Below are 17,505 nucleotides of genomic sequence, written 5' to 3' on the forward strand. Positions count from 1 at the left end.
TCAGTTGCCCGAAAAAAGCAGTTATATGAGTCCATGAACATCCGAAATTTCGTCGAGCACTATTGGAAAGCAATGAACATTTGAGGATATCACTTTTTTCAACTTGCAACGCAAACTATCAGCTGTTGCTGTTATTCTTTCGACCCCATTTCCATGATATTTTTGTCTCGATACAGAAATATCATGGAAAAAGCTTGCACACATTTCAAGACAGACATTTTCTGCAGCATTTATCATCCATTCCTTAACCAAGGAACCGTCGCTGAAAGACTTGGATTGTTTCACGAATATGTAGCTGATTTCATATACATAGATATTGTCGTTTTTTGAGATGAATTATTCGCACTTTTTAATAAGAAAATTATTTATTAGTTTATTTTGGAAACAGTAACAACAAAGAAAGCAACATCTTGTTGGAACGTCACGGGCCGCCACTGGTTCTCTCGGGGGCCGCATGCACCCCGCGAGTTTGACACCCTTACTCTAGAGCACAGCATACTTCTACTAAACCACACATGCACCTCGTCCATATTCCTTCGTGGAACTTCTAACGAATTAGTAAATGTTGGAATGTATGTGTTGTGAACATTCCGTGAAGTTTGTTTCGGTGTAAGGCTTGTTATGTGTAGTGCTGCCACTTGCCATTCATTTGTCTAACTATGCGTGAAGTGTAATGATTGAATTAAAAGAATAATGATTGAATCTCTCTGTGGCCATACCTTTTAATGGGAAGATCGGTTCATATTTGCTCCTTGAAATTGGGAACCACAGATAATCGACTTACTTCAGCCGACCACCACTGCGGTGACGGTGGGGATACGAACCCGGGTTACAAAAAAAAAAAAAATCTAGACACTAGTTGCTAAAAATTCCCAAGAGATGCCAGTCAGCCACCACAGTCATATAATCCATAGTTGCTCTGACATGTTTTTGAATCTGTCACGATGGCTTTCAAAAAGAGTATCTCATCTTGACGTCTAGACCGTTCTATAAAGATACCGAAACACACATCCGATCTTCTTAATTCATGACAAAAATCTGACCATCCAGCTTGGAACGATGCGTGGATAGAATTTAAAAAATAACCCTTTACGGGGGGGGGGGGTCATAACCTTTCGGAGTTATAAAATGACTATTAACATTAAATGCATGACTAATTCATACTGAGCCATGAACGAATTTGTGGAATCTCGGTCTCGTGAATGAAACGATCCGATTCACTATTGTACGTAAACTAAAAAAAAAACCTCAAATCTATTAACGGCGAGCGTGATTCGAAGAAAAAACATGGAGCTGCGGCGGCGGCAGCAGCAACACGAGACGACAGGCAGGCAACCATCAACTAAGGAGGCACGTGCCTGCCTCATCAGAGAAACGTTTATTTGCGAAGGAGTCCAATTACATTTCTTGACATGCATTTGACAGTCAAATGACAAAAAAAGAGAGAGAGAGAGAGAAATGTTGTGGTTTTTGAATGGTCGGAGAAAAAAATATGCATCCTTAGTAGCCTCTGACGTCATTCCATTCATAACTAATATCTCTCACACATTCGCTGTATAGGCCTACGTTGAATTGAGGGAATGAAAGAAAAAAATATCAACACACACACACGCACGCACGCACGCACGCACGCACGCACGCACACACACACACACATAACTGATTTCTATTAAAAAGATGGATTGATTAAACATTTCTTATGTACAAGATATAGCACACGTGTTCGGAGAGCCTCTATTGAGTACACATGAAGGCAAGGACGTATTTACAGGGAGACTCAGCGGGCGGAAAGTTCAGAGGGGGTGGCAAATTCGAAGAATGAGTGATTAAGAATATAAATGCAGTCAGCTCTCTTGCTATAACGACCCCTCATTATATCGATCATTCCATTACAACGACCAGTACCCAAATGTTTTTCCTATAATAATATACCTATATGTTTCCTCTAGATACAACGATCAGCAGATATAACGTCCGTTTTCGACATAACGATTGGGTCGTTATAACGAGGGTCAACTGTAGAATAGGAGAAGGGCGAAAAAAAATTGTATGACCAACCATTAAATCCGCCTCTGCCAAGGGAGCGAGGAAATGGCTAATTCTAAACAAATATAACCAGCCAAAATAATAGTGACTAAAAATATTTAAAAAATAGTGACTAAACGGGTGACCTAGACAGCTTGAAAGCATGTGTGTTACCAAAAAAGTGACTTAGATAGCCAGAGACCAGGTTAATGACACACCAAAATAGTGACTAAGAAATTGCGCAAGCATAAGAGGGACCAAAAGAGTGGCCTAGAGAACAAGGGACCAGGCCGGTGAGTGAGCAAGAAAGTGTGCAAACATGTGAATGACCAAAAGAGTGACCTAAGTAGTGAGGGACCAGGTCAATTAAAACCAAGACTGACCAAGAAAGTGTGCAAGCATGTGTGTGCGTGCATGAAATTATGCATGTGATTAGGAAAAACTTACTCTTTTTGCTATAGAGCAAGGGACCGCGTCAATGAGAGACCAAAAGAGTGACTTCGAGACAGAGGAGTATCTACAACGAATGGGGGGGGAGGGGGGGGGGGAGCTACGCCAATATCTCCTATATATACTGTTTGTAGTGCTATTTATATGCTGTATTGGATAAGTGGGATATGGTAATACCTCCTATAAACACATAGGAGATATAGCAGGTGGTATCCATAAGGGATGTTGGCTATGGGCCCAGGACAGCGCCTCCTAGAGATAGAAGGCCTCCGCACGCTGCTTGTGACGTCGTCAGTAAATAGTCCACTTTCCCTCAGAATATTCAGGGAAAAAATTCCCTGCTTTCCCCATAACATCGTTGTGCGGGAAAGAAATGATCTCGGGCTCAGAATTTTCGATTTCTATGCCCCACATCCAATTACTATGGGATATTTGTGACTCAATCAAGAAGATTCTCTGCCAAAATAAGAAGAAACGAAATAGGATGCTGTGTTTCAAAATGTAGCAAACTTGCTAAGTAGTCTGAACGACGTTTATGGCAACCCGTGCGTAGGCCTTCTATCTCCAGGAGGTGCTGCCCAGGACCACAAATTTCAGGAATGAATGGTCAAGAAATTCAGACGAGATGAATAAGAAGGGCCGCAAAATTTGTTTAGCCCACAAGCGGCAAAACCATAAATACGCCTCTGCATGCACATAATATCTAACGCGCAATATCTCTAAGAAAAACGTTATTCGGAGCCATCTTTTCTGTGTCCCAGTTGCCCTTCCCTCGATGTCTGTCTGTCTGTAGCATATAAATATATCGAGACAAAAGTATATGTAAACTCATAGGTTTTAAGACGCCGTTTTCGCGGTGTTTGGCGCCAAACCAGATGATTGCCTGTCACTTACAGCTCAATAAAACACGCTTGAATTAGTTGTCTGCGAGAGTTTATATAGGGGTACTTCGACCTCATGTCTCTTCGGTAATGTCCCAACAGAGGGAGCGCGAGTTGGCTCTCCTGCCTAAAAATCCAATCCTGTCACTCAGCTGCTACTAATCTATAATGACTCAATTATGTTCTCTATTATTTTAGTAAGAATTCCTACGGCAAATATATTTGACACTTTCCATCTCTATCAAGTCAGCAAATGACTTCTGCCATATTTCTTTTTTCTTTGACTTCATTAAAGTTTTATATTATGCAAATAAGAGAGAGATTGCAAAATTAATCGATTCATGTATGTATGAAATTCCCGCGCAGGAAATACAGAGTGAACACATTAATGATATTTACACAGATTCATATATAAGTTCGGCAATTCATAACGTACAGTCTACCCGCTTAAACGGATATCAACGGTTCCTACTCAATATGAAGGAACCGTTTTTAGGAGCAATTTTATATTTAAGACGTTGCAAAATATATGAGGCATTTTACGGGGCGAAACGGCAACTGAATTTTTTCCCCCGCTTAGGAGATGTAGGAAGTGGTAATTTTAATATTATGATATAGTATTCGATTAAGCGGGGGGAATTCAGTTGCCGTTTCACACTGCCTCATATATTTGCAACGTCTTAAACATAAAATTGTTCCTTTTCTGTCATCTGTTGAACCATCCTTTTGAAGCAGAAAAAGTTTCAGTTTTCAAAATCTTTGGCGATTTTCTCTGCTTTTTGCATTAATTATGGCGTGATTGGTTGAGGTTTTTCTGGCTCTTCCGGCATGAAACTGTTGCAATAGAGATTAGCCCACACCGTCGACATTGGATTTTTTCCCGTGCGTTTTTTGATCAAAAAACCTGTTTTTTCGCCGATCTTCAATTTCATTAGACTTTTTCCCCTATGCTCTTGACAACTGAACTCGAGAAATTCTAACAGTGGCAATTTCAGTTTGCATTTTTTTTATTACATCCAAACGTTTAAAAATTTGTTGCAAAAAAACTTAAACCTTTCTTCACGTGTGATCATTTTTCTAATTTCAATACATTGTATGAATCCATGGCGTTTGTATAGATTTTTTGAGTTCCACTTTCATTTCGAAAGTTAGCGCTCTCTATGAGGTTTATAAAAAACTAATTTAAGATAAAGTAATTTGATGTACTGGACACAGTTTATAAGACACTTTGATGCACCCAAGTCTAAATTTTTCATAGGTTTTAACTGAAAACATATTTGACCTAATTTTCAAATGTTTTATGTAATAAAAATATTATGTAGATAGTTGTTAATATACATTTAAAGTTGTTTTTGTACGTATAGAATGTTTTTGAAATTGTTATGCGTGAATCAATTATATTCTCTATGGAGACATTCGTGTCCAAGGGTTTTATTAGTTTAAGCGGGATAATCGTTTATCTGTTACCCGATTGAGCTACTACTTTTTGGGGATTCGAGTGTTTTAACTGGTGTGTTTTAGCTGAATCAAGACTATTATATATAAAGGCAAATGAATATTTTTTCTTCTTTTGCTAGTGAATCGCACTTTTATGCATATGATATTACCGAACTATTTCTGAGAGATCAATACATTCGGGAAGACATTTTTCCTCCCATACTGATAAATTCAATAGCGAAATAAAAGAATTCGATAATTTTTGTGATATTAATCAGATTACTTTAAAAGCATAGATAAAGACTGAACATCGCCTCTTTGTGCCGATCCGCACTAAAAGTTTTAGAGCATATTTCATGTGATAACGAAGAACAACCACGAAAAGTTCCATAGTTTCGCGAGAGGTAAGTATGTAGAGAATATAAATAGCCTCGAATACTCAAGGTATTAATAAATATTCATGAGAGATTTACATATGTTTAAGATATCTGACAGAGATTCACATATGTCAATGAATTCATAAGGGACTATTCAAGTATTACGTAAGCAGATTTTCAGCCATTTTTGACTCCCCCCCCCCCTTGTCAGGAAATCCGAAACCCCCTTCCCCCTCGATGCTGACGTAATACTTGAATGACCCCTAATCACACATGTCAATGAATTCATAATCACATACGTCAATGAATTCATAATCACATATGTTCAATAAATCCACTGATGCTCAATTATATCCACAAGAGATTATTTACATGTGCTCAAGGTATCACATAATTTATAATATCCCTCATCACATAATGTCAGCCCAAAAAAGATTCTCTCTCATGAGATATTCATACATGCTTAAGATATTCTCAAGAAATGCGCACAATCTTTCTTTCAAATCGAGTACAACTCAGGTGTATCGCCACGGGCAATTTACTACCTAGTGAGTTGTGCCGGAAGTGTAAGTGTGTGTACCTAACAGTGTGAGTGCGTATCTACTGTTGTCTGAGTTTTCAGTTCTGCCATCTATACGTCAGAAGTGAAGTGTAATCATTGAATATTTTTACTGTTTGTAAGACTCTTGCTCTCTGTGGCAATACTTTTCAAGATCGGCTCGCACTCACGCCGCCTCGAAGTCGGGAACCCCAGAAAACAAACTTCAGCCGACTACCACTGTGGCACCAGTTGGGTTCCAACCAGTACCATCTATAGCGGAAGGCCTCCGCGCGAAGCTCGTGACGTCATTGAAGAACTTATTTTACCTGTGGCCATTGGATATAGCAGGCTGACGCATGCGATATCTTTATCTCTTTTTTTTTTTCTTGCTGTATATCCAATGATAATAGATAAAAAACTTCTTCAGTGATGTCACGGGCTTCGCGAGGGGGGGCCTTCTGCAATAGATCGTGTTGTTCGAACCCGGGACCTTGACGACCACTCGACTACACTAATGCACACATACTGTATACACTCAACACATTCATAAGAGATTCACATATAGAGACTGAATTCATATGATATTTCGCATAAAGAAAATACGACCCAAAACCATCTGATAAATCGTATTTTATATGACAATATAAAAAAAACTAAACTAAACATTGCTGCAGATAACCCAAAACATCATCTTTTTTTTTCGCTATTGAGAAGCAAATGTGCCACTTGAATAAATTTCATCCTATTGTGTGGATAGTTTATCTGATACAATAAAAAGACAATGACGAATTTATTACCAAAGCGATTCCCCATAAAAAAAAGAAGAGAGAAAACATTGAAAACGGCACCAATTCGAGAAATTGCGGCTCAATAAAAATCGTTTTTCTATTCGCACTGGAATCCATGGACCAAAACAAAATTTAAATTTGCAATTCGACTTGCAGCGTCCAATATTTACAACCATATTTTAAGCCTGTAAAGTGAGAACATTTACATACACGCACATATCAATCAAGGCATAGAAAAGAAGACATCTATTTACGATATAATTTTCTTTTTTCTTTCTTCTCTTCTCATATTGTGCTTCTAAAATTTATGAAGTTGCCTTTGAATATTTTTTTTTCCTTTTAGATCAATGAACATGAATGCATTATAATATATTCGAAGTTTCAATGAAGTCCGGGTTATATTTGAGGGGAGGGGGGCTAGATTGGGAAAACTTAGTATAGAAGAAGCAAAGAGAGAGAGAATATGTCCGTATTTTTGCAGTTTTTCGAAATGCAAATTTTCTTTTGATATGTTTTTTGCTTCACTGATTTCGTATATCAGTTGATGTGTACAAAGTCGCCATTATTAGACACGGAATCCAGTGCGAAAATAATTTCGGAGCACTTCGGCCCCCGACTTTATATATTTTTTTTGGGGGGAGGAGAAGATTCGGCATCCAAACATTCATGCATTATCACAGAATATACAGGAACGTTGAAAAATAGCTGCTCCCCAATGAAAATCCGGAATTAATCCCAGAATTGATGAAAATTGAGAATTAATGAAAGAAAAAATCTCAGAATTGATGAAAATCCAAAATTAATGAGAGAAAAAATTACAGAATTAATGACAGGAAAAAATTACAGAATTAATGAGGGAAAAAATCGCAGAATTGATAAAAATTCCAGAATCAAATCAGTTGAAGCTCAAATACCTTGTTTACTACAATAATAATTTTTTTTTTGCATATTTTTTCACTTCTATTACCATATGTACGGGGCCTGGCACACCCCCGAAGGGCGGCTCTGGATGCGTCTGGCACATCAACATAGCTTTGCTTTTATATATAACTAGGCCGTGGGAAAATCAAGGGATCTGGCAATGTGCCGCGGGTCAATCCAGTGATGTGGAACTGCACCGCGGGTCACTTCAGTGATCTGGAGATGTGTCGCCTAGTTCATTTTTTACAAATTGACTTTTGAGGTCATATCAAATGACTTTGTAGAGGGAATGAGGCGTTTGATGACAAACACTTCCCTCCACAATCTTTGAATTGTAGAGGGAAGTGTTTGTCATCAACCGCCTCATTCCCTCTACAACTTCGAGGATCACATTTGGCCCGAGGGCCATGCGTTGAGCATGTTTGTTCCTCCTTTTTATGAAGACGCAGAAATAGAGAGAAATAACTGATTTCACGTTTGTTTACATTTCTTATATCACAACACGTGGCATTATTATTATTTTTTCCCTGTTAATCTGCTGATTTCTTGAAATCACATTTTGCAAAAAGTATGTCTCGATGGCGTTCACAAGTATATGCTGCCTTTTTTTTATATTAAAGACAGCTGCGAAGACAGATACCAGTTCGAAACAGCAGTGGCATAATATCATTGGTATCTATGATGGCCGCTTTTTTTTCGTTAATAAAAAAATTCTTATCTTCAGAAGAGAAGAAAACAAGCATATCTATGGGGGGGGGGGGAAGGTGGGGATTTGCTTATGGTCAACGAATAAGATAAAGGAACAATCAGTTTATGTTATGTATATATAAAACAAAGCAAAATAAGATAAGTCAGTAACAGGGTCACAGCACAACAAAATAATAAATCCTCAAAAAATAATAAGAAATCGTGTTCGCATTATGTTCAAGAAAAAACTGGAGCTTTATATAAAAGTAAATACATTTGAGATTAGTTAGTAGATATTACGTATCAAATTCTAATAAAAAAAGCTTGTGATGAATATCATAGAAAGCGCTATGGCTTTTTTTTTTAAACCAGTTGCATCGGAATTAGACCAGAGGTCTATTTACGGGGGTTGGGGGAACCAAGCGGGCTATAGCCCGGGGGGGGGGAGGGAACAAGTTTTAATAATTGGTTGTCGAGAACATCAGATTACAATGAGAGAAGGCCGGCAAAATTTGAATAGTCCGCAGGAGGTTAAGACATAAGACCGCTTCTGTTTTAGTGCTGCAGGTGCCTGAACTGAATCTCATGGTAAAAGATTTCGATATCTCAGTCAGTTCTAGAGGTGCTTGACACCACGCTGTAACATACAACTACTACTTGAGCCATGACCGCACTCGTGTCAAGGCTAGTCCAATACGTTCCACGGTCGCCACACCGTTGGCAATGATCGTCAAATGTTGGGGGCTGGCAGGTAGGTATTGGAAAACTGGCCGGGAGTACGTTCCAGCTTCCAACCCAAGTCAAAGGTGCGACTTTCCTTTCTTCTCGATCTTCCAATCAGCCTGGCCACACATTGGTCGAAGAACGCCGACAGTCGCAACACGAAGAGTGTTCTGGATAAACCGGTTCTGTTCTTGCTCTTGGCAAAAAAATATTCACCAAGGAATATTGGCTCAAGCTGGGCCAGCGTCTAGTCAGCCTATACGCCATTGCTGCTTTGCATCAGGGAAAGGCAAATATTGGAAGCAAGTATTTACGAATGACTATTAGGCCAGCCTTGACACGAGTGTCCCTGGCTTCAACCGCACATATGAACCGCATAAACATTCTCTGCGGAATTTCTAACGAATCAGTACAAGCAGGAACGCGTGATCTGAGTTGTATGTGTGGCGCTAACGTATTTATTATGTCAGAGTTGTGATCGTTTCGTGTTTTCTGGTGCTGCCATCTGTCTTCCATAGTTTGAAGTGGAAATGACAAATCCCTGGATTCTTCCTGTTATGCCAGTATCGTGTTCTGTCGTGTTCTGTGCCGCCGACGGCGTTCGAGCCTGGATCCTTACATTGAGAATCTAGAACGATGTCCACACAATGACACCATTACAAAATATGTACTGAGAGTGCTCGAGCACCCATGGCACCCTCGTCTACTGCTTAGTTATATTTTTTGAAATATTTTACGTGCCCCTTAAGTACCGAAAATGGCTGTGTGTGGTACATCTTCTTTTCTTTTCTTTTTTTCCCCCCATGATAGGATTCAAAATAATAATAATTGAAAATTCGAGTTCATTTGGACGTCCTGTTGTCGTCTTTGGGAACGAATAATTGCATTGAAGAATTCTGACGCGACCAAAGGAAGCAGCATCGTCGGAGACGAGACAGTCAACGACTCTGGAGTGCCTCACATTTTCTGTATTCGCATCATCTTTTACCGTTTAAACTTAGTCCGCAGTGTTGTACAAGCTCAAGCACATTAAGTTCCATCATTTCAATAAAAGATAATGGCCATAAAAAGAGCGAAAACTTAATTCTTTCGGAACAAGTTAGAAACACATATAGCTACTTGCAATATGACTCGCGGAATTAGCGGAACGACATAATGGCAGGAAACGCGAGCGAAAACGGCGGATAGAGAGACGAGAACGATAATCTTTACTCCTTTCTTTTCGGCGTGGATTGACAACAGCAAACTGCCGCTGTTGTTTTAAATTTAACATTGTCAACTTCTACCATCTCAGCGGCGACCTCTAACTCCCATCTTTTAATGACGGTCCATGTTGGATTGAGGTTTCCAATTTTAAACAACATCACGGACATCTATATATATATTTTTTTTTCAAATGATTCGTGGTTGACCCTTCAACGCGATCCCATCATCCGCAGATGATGAGCATAGTAGTCTGCTCAACCATCCTGTGATTTGAAATTTTTCGTGTTCAAGATGAAGTTCTTAAAATGACATGTAGACCAGTGCTGGACAAATCCCAAGTGCCAGGTCATCATTAAATTTTCTTTGTGCGGTTATTAAATTGCACGCTGAGAGCAACACAAAATGTTCAAAATTCATAGCAGCATGTCTGTCAACATGAAATAGGGTCACTCTGCCCTGCAAAAATCAAAAGAAACATTATTTTGGACCTTTTTCTTCGTGCAAAAAATTTTTTGTGAGTCTAGATTCTTTTGCGATTTCTCCAGCCCTGGTATAGATGACGTACACACACATACACGTATATTCAAGTTTTTATTATTATTATTATTTCTCTATTCTCAGGTTTACTTGAACTGTATGGGCTGGGTGTACATGATGGTGAAGTGGTAGAGCGTCTCCTTCCAATCACTGTTGTGTCGGTTATCGTGGATTCGAACCCAGATTTGGAGTTTGTATCACTTTTATTTTTCGATTGTATTGAATTTGCAACCTCTGCGTTTGAGTGCCATCTATCTCTCACGAATAAAAACCAAAAAAAATTTTTTTTTTCTTACCCGCAATGAGGGAAGCATTTCTCTGACTATTCCCGCAGCCAAAGGGTTAAAGTTCCGCAAAGGAATAAGGACGAAGTGCATGTGTGGTTTAGCAGTAGTAGTAGAGAAAGGATTAAGAATTGGTTTTCACAAAAAAAAACTTTTTTTGATTGGAAAATTCGTGTTTATCCTTCCGTGAGAACAATTTATAGACAGACAATTAAAACTCGAAATTATGTAATTTTATTCCATTCTACACGCTATCCCAAATAGTTCGCACGGCAGATATCTCTGCAACCGTTGACTTTAGAAACATACTTTCAATTACAAAAAAATTACTTGAAATTTCAAAATTTCTTCCAGGGGTCTTATACATAGAAAAATGAAGAAATTAATTTTTAACAGAATCCCCATGCGTTAAAACTTTCGATTAATGAAATGTTGGTCCCACTTTTGAGAGTCATTTTTGCTAAGAAATTCCATATTTTAAAATGCAATATTTATCAAGACATTAAATATATAAAATCATTATATTTTAGCAACTACAGTAAACCTGTCTAGTTGGACACCTACGGTTACATCAAAACCCGTCCAAATTAGAGAGGTGTCCAAGATATAGAGGTACAAAGAAACATTTTACGACACTTAGAAGGCTTTAACTTGTAGAATATAGCAAAAAAACTAACTATGCATACTTATAAGCTTCTGAATAGGTGCTGGAAAATAAATGTATACAAAATATCTATTTAATTACTAACAATATTTTACAATGAAGAAATTTAAATGCATTCATTAAACATGCATTTTTGAGAGTAATAGCTATTTCATTTTTTTCACTTATATAAAATCAGTGCTTATGGAGAAATCGGTTGAAAGATATTGTTTCGTCCTACCGACGGATGAAAATGCCAATTTATTGTCAATTTTACGTTGCAGTCCAAACAAAGTTTCAATGATTTTTCTAGTTGACTCAAAGTCATCAAACATTCAATAACTTCATTTTTCTTTTCGATGATCTACTCTACAAACTTTCGTTCATGCGCGCCCACATACTGCATCGGGGTCCCAGAGCTGGGATTTTTGGAGGTCCTCCTCCTTCACCTTCTATAGTGAATTTATAGTATGAAAAAAAAATTGATAAGAATAGTTCTCCGCGATCCCGGACTGGAGCGCTATCAGCCACATGATTTCGCTCACTAACAATGCCAAATTTAAATTTACTTGACTACTTTTGAAGGTGACAAAATTTCATCCATCTCTTTCTGCTTATGAGGAACCAACGGAAGCAAATTGTAATAAGTCAAAAAGCCACAGTATCACATTTTTGCAAAATATTGCTTACAAATTTGCCTTCGTGAAATTTCGAAAAAGTGACTTATTACATTACGCCATCTGAGCGCTGATGTATTCAACACTTTAGCAGATAATCAGCAGACAATGAGTTGTACCTGGGCAAGAAAAAAACCCAGAGAGTGTCCCACGTCCGATATAGAGAAGTGTCCGAGATATAGGGTGTTGTGGACATGCTTTGATATAGAATTATGACTGTTTCCGTTCAAAACTGTCCAATATAGGAAGGTGTTCAGGATATAGATGTTTCAAAGCGACTGGTTGTAATGTACTACTGTGTTGGCAAGTTTTCATTAGCTCAACAGTTGACATTTTCAGGGGACTGTACATAAATGGAATGAACTCGTCCATTATTTTTTTTTTTGTTCATAATAAATAGCAATTACATTTTCCTGGCAATTTATTTTGACAATTACAGAATTTTTACAATTTTGAAGTTAATTTATGTTTCGAAATTTGTGAACCACACCCTCAATCATAGGCGACAAATGCCGAAAGCTTCAAAGCCAAATATCTTCATCAATATTGCGTTTAAAAATGTTTTTTTGTAAATGACTTCTTGGAGACACATTTAAATTTCATTAACTGGAAGTTTTAGCACATAGAGCCTACATAAAAAATTGACTTTTCTATTTTTTTATAGGGCTGCTTGGAAAATTTAGGAATTTTTAGTAATTATAAGTATGTTTCCAAAGTCATCGGTTGCAGAGATATCCACTGGGCAAACAATTTGGAACAACCTTCGTGGAATCATAGAATTCTTGACGTACAAATTCATATGAAAGAGAATGACCATTTTTACTCGTACATAAACACAAGGGAGAGGATTAACCGGCGCCCGCACTAAAAACATCAACCGCAGTTAAGTACTAGCTGTCACGGCGTAATTACAGGTTTGTGGTTCAGCCGCAAATTTATTGCGTAAATAATCGGCGATTCGGTCATACAATGGCCAGCTATTATAAAAATCACACGTCGTTCAACCACCACCTACGTTGTCATCGACAAGAAAACATGTTTGCAGTGGCGATGGGAAGCTGTATAATTGAAATCCTCTTGCCGTGACCCACAGAACCATAAAAATTTCGCAATCTGATAAGCTTGTAAAAACAAAAAGACATTGAAATAACCCTTAACCACTGCATTTTTTGAACACAGGAAAAACAGCTCAGCTTTAGCTTCTAATGATTGATTACAAGCTAATATTTTTGCACTCAATTGATGTATGTGGGAAAAATACATATTTTTTCCTATTATTATATTTTTCGACCATATAATCGCAAAATAGCCTCGCTACAACAATGCTCGATTTTATGGTAAATCCCTCTACTACGATATTTTTTTTCTTCAAAGGCTTGCTTACAAATGCTTATAGTCTAATAATAAACCCCCACCTCACCGATATAAAGGTGGTTATATCGAATTTTCACTGTATTCATCTCTAGGCCAGTGTTCGCCAATACGCATGTAGATGCCGGATTCGTGCATCAAAATTCAATTTTACTCCTCAAAATTTCGTTTGAGGAGTGAAAATACTCCTAACTTAATCGTCTTAAGAGATTCGGGTTATTTTTTTAAATACGGTTATTTTTCTCACACTGATAAAAAAAAATATATCTTATAATTTTTAAGAGGAGTGAAACTAATTTTTCGGATAACACTGCTCTAGGCTGATTATATTCTCCCCGTAAAAAATCGGGTCATTTTGTCGTGGTTCCCCCCCCCCCCCCCCAAGGGTGACAGGGCTCGAGCCCGGACCCCACACAAATTTTAATTTTTTTCACACTATAAATTCACTATGCGGCGAATTGAATTGGCCCATGAAAAATCTGGCACGGAGCCTCGCCAAACATCCCAGCCCAGCCTAGGAGCTCTGCTGCATGATGTGGGGGGGGGGGGGGCATCCTTGCATATGGTATATGTCAAACGTTTACGTTTTTTGATGAATTACATTTTAATTCATTGCTACTCGATTTGCTTGTAGCCGTCTATTTCCTATGGCAATTTTTCAACAATTCTAGAGATAGTTGGCATTTTTACTTATTTCTGGCAATGTTTTCAGCAGTGATTGCCATCGAATATTGATATTTGTTTAACTACTGTAAATACATATTAACCACTATTTTTATTGAATGAAGTATTCAGAAATTAAGTTAAATGAGTAAACAGTTAAAATTTATGGAAAATCCAGAATTGATATCCTAAAATGTTAAAGTTATCTTCAGTATATTTAATTATTTTCATTTCATTTCTGTTCTTTGCTTAGCCCATAGAGGGCGAAACTTTTCAAATGAAAGAAAAAATGTTTAAAAACGCTATGGCTTCATGCAATGCCTTAAAATTAGAAAAAATTACGTAAAAAGAATTTCTGTTTGAGAAGCAGAATTGAAAGTTTTGAATGTGCAATATAATAATAATAATAAACTGAAACTGAAATTGCTAAATGGCATGGAGTTTCTCAAGCTCGGGTAACAAAACATTACAAAAAATGTGGATGAAATTGAAGATTTGGAGAATGAACGGAAGCTTGATCACAGAAAAACAAATGGAAGAGAAAAAATCTAATTTAGACGGTGTCGACTAATTTCTATTGCAATGGTTTTATGCTGAAATTCCAAAAATGCATCAATCAACTTCGCTATGTTTTATTGATTAGGAAAAAAAACAGGAAATCGCCAAAGATTTTGGAAACTCCGTAAATATAAAAACGTATAATAAATATGATAATTATAATTTCAATTTGAAATTTCGTTTTTGTTGATTTTCTCTCTCTCATCATTGGGCCAATTTGCTTTTTGAATTGATTTCGTCCTATAACACTATATATTCCAGTTGCCTTAGGCAGCTGATATTGATATGTTATTAAGAATATTTTTTAAACTTAAAATCTGATATTGAATTTATTTCTGCTCTGATAATATGGTAATTATATATACAGCGTATTTTTTTGAATATAAAATCTGTACTACGGTATGAAATGCAGTTTAAATTGTTCCCCGCGTAATCGGATTCTCCATTTTATCGGATATTATGAGCCGGAAGCTTTGATATCCGTTTGAGTGGGACCGACTGTATGATCAACCTTTTCATTATTGATACTTTCGTATATTGATACGGGACGCATTTAGCCTGAGGGCTGGAAGTTGTGCATCCCTGGGTAAAACGGTAGTAAAATGTCCTCAATCGCCTCAGACTAGAGTTGTGGGCGGAAAAAAAAGAAGGCTGAGGGGCGTTTTCCGCAACAGACGTCTGAAATAAAAACCATCCTAAACACGACTCCCGAGTGTCTGGAATTCAGCTTGATGATGATCAAACTTCAGACAACATAAAAGGGGTTGTTTTTTTTTGAACTGACAGAATCTATTTTTTTAAAACAGCGGGACACGAAATGCGTTTTTTTTTTCTCCTCTTTTATCATTTCTCGCTGTATACAAGGTAAGATTCAAGAAAAAAAAATCATATCATAGAGAAATATACTATATATATATTTATTTATTTATTTTTTCTTCACGACCTTCTTCCCACGGAAACTGCTCGTCGTCTACTCTCTAAGTCACGTCACGGTGCATAAGTTGAAAAGACAGAAAATTTCTCAGAGAGCGAACAACAACAACAAGAACAAAAAATATAGAGTTCGATCAACTGCATTCTGTTTACGAACACTCTTCGTTGTTTCCTGGGTGGCCATGTTGCTAGATCTTTAAAAATAAAAAAGTAAGAAAAAACTATTTAAAAAAGAAGTCTTGGGACAAGACGCCATCCACCCACCCTGATAGAGAATAAATCCCGAAAGACACTGCATCACATATGCCAGACGCCAATAAAAAATGTCTTCTGACATCAAAAGAGCATTAAAAAAAATATGTAATATAAAAAAAAAAAAATGAAGCGACTATTCAAAATGCTCTGGTGTGCACCACACCCTTCCTTTTCTCAAGGCTTGCCTCACTCCCGTCACTACAACTCCGCATTTGGGGTCCCACGGCATCAGCACCAGCAGCTAAAAAGACCTCACACTAACTTTGAAAGAACAATTCATCTAGCGTTGAGTGACAGAGTGGCCACTTTCAGCTCGATTCATCATATGCCCGCCATTCTTATTCGGACGTGAATAACAAAAGGGCAATGATTGACCGTATTAGCAATGCTTCACGTTTATACTCTTTCTTTTTCTTCTTTTTCTATAAGGCAGATGAGTGAAGAGAGAGAGAGAGAGAGAGAGACAGAGAAAAAAGAGAAAAATATATATGAGGAAATTTCATGCCAAAAAAAAAAAATCAAAAAAAATTTTCCCTCCATTGTAAATGCCTCAGTCACTCATCACTTCCTTAGAAAAGGATGACGTCATCACCATCCAGTTCAAGGTCAAGAAAAAAAAAATATTTAGTGGGGGGGGGGATGTTGTGAGAAAAACAAAAAGAGATCAGTAATATCTCTATGGGGAGTCTTTTTTTTCTCTCTAGAAAACAGAGACAATCAGGAAGAGAATTCCATTGTTTTTCACTGAGAGTTGTTTTCCCATCTCTTCCATGTAACTCTTTCGGTTGTTTCTAATCTCGATTCGATACTTTTATTTCTGCTCAGAATATATCTTGAGCAAAGAAAATTTAGTCAGCGAGGGGTATACGAAACATTCTCCAAGTTCTCTGAGTTCAGTTCTTTTTACTTAACCCTCTATTGTCCAGTGTATATTTGAATATACATAATCAGAAAACCCCCATTAAACCAATTTCTCACCTCAATCTTTTTTGGTATTTTAGAAAATATACCTTTCAGTGCACACAAAGTACGACTAAATAAATACAATTTTTTTTTTCGAGAAAGAGCTGATTGCCTGTCACTGTCATGTTTTGAGAGCTATTCAAATTTCACCTGCTCAGAAGTTAACAGAATTGGTGCGATTTAGTACCAAATTTTTGAAATAAAATTCAAGGTAAAAATATTCAAGTTTGGTAAGTAAGATTTTATCTCTTTAATAGATAACAGTAAAATAAAGGCACGCACAAACTGCATATTTTACCATTAACTAACAATTTTAGCTAATTAAAAAATCCAATTTAATTAATTAAATTTTTGCTTTGAAGTATTATTAGAAATACATGCATTTACATCCGTTTCTATAAAATACGTTTTATAGGGGTGAACCATAGAGGGGGTTAATTATCATGAATGCTTGATGAGAGTAAGGACTGATTTACGGATGACTCACTACCAAAAATTTCACCGCCAGAAAATTCACCGAAAACAAATCGTCACCAGTGAGCGAGTAAATCGAGTGATTGAGCAAGTGAGTGAATGTGTGAGTGA

General features: G+C 37.3%; 1 protein-coding gene across 2 annotated transcripts in view; it reads right to left on the minus strand.

Moving 5' to 3' along the window:
- sog (chordin short gastrulation) overlaps positions 1-17,505 on the minus strand; it is a 138,856-nt gene that overhangs the window by 59,963 nt on the left and 61,388 nt on the right. The window lies entirely within an intron of this gene.

The sequence above is a fragment of the Pholcus phalangioides genome, unplaced genomic scaffold (assembly GCF_987345545.1).
Source record: "Pholcus phalangioides strain wild (caught in Gottingen) unplaced genomic scaffold, Ppha-v1.0 ptg000042l_1, whole genome shotgun sequence".
NCBI lineage: Eukaryota > Metazoa > Arthropoda > Arachnida > Araneae > Pholcidae > Pholcus > Pholcus phalangioides.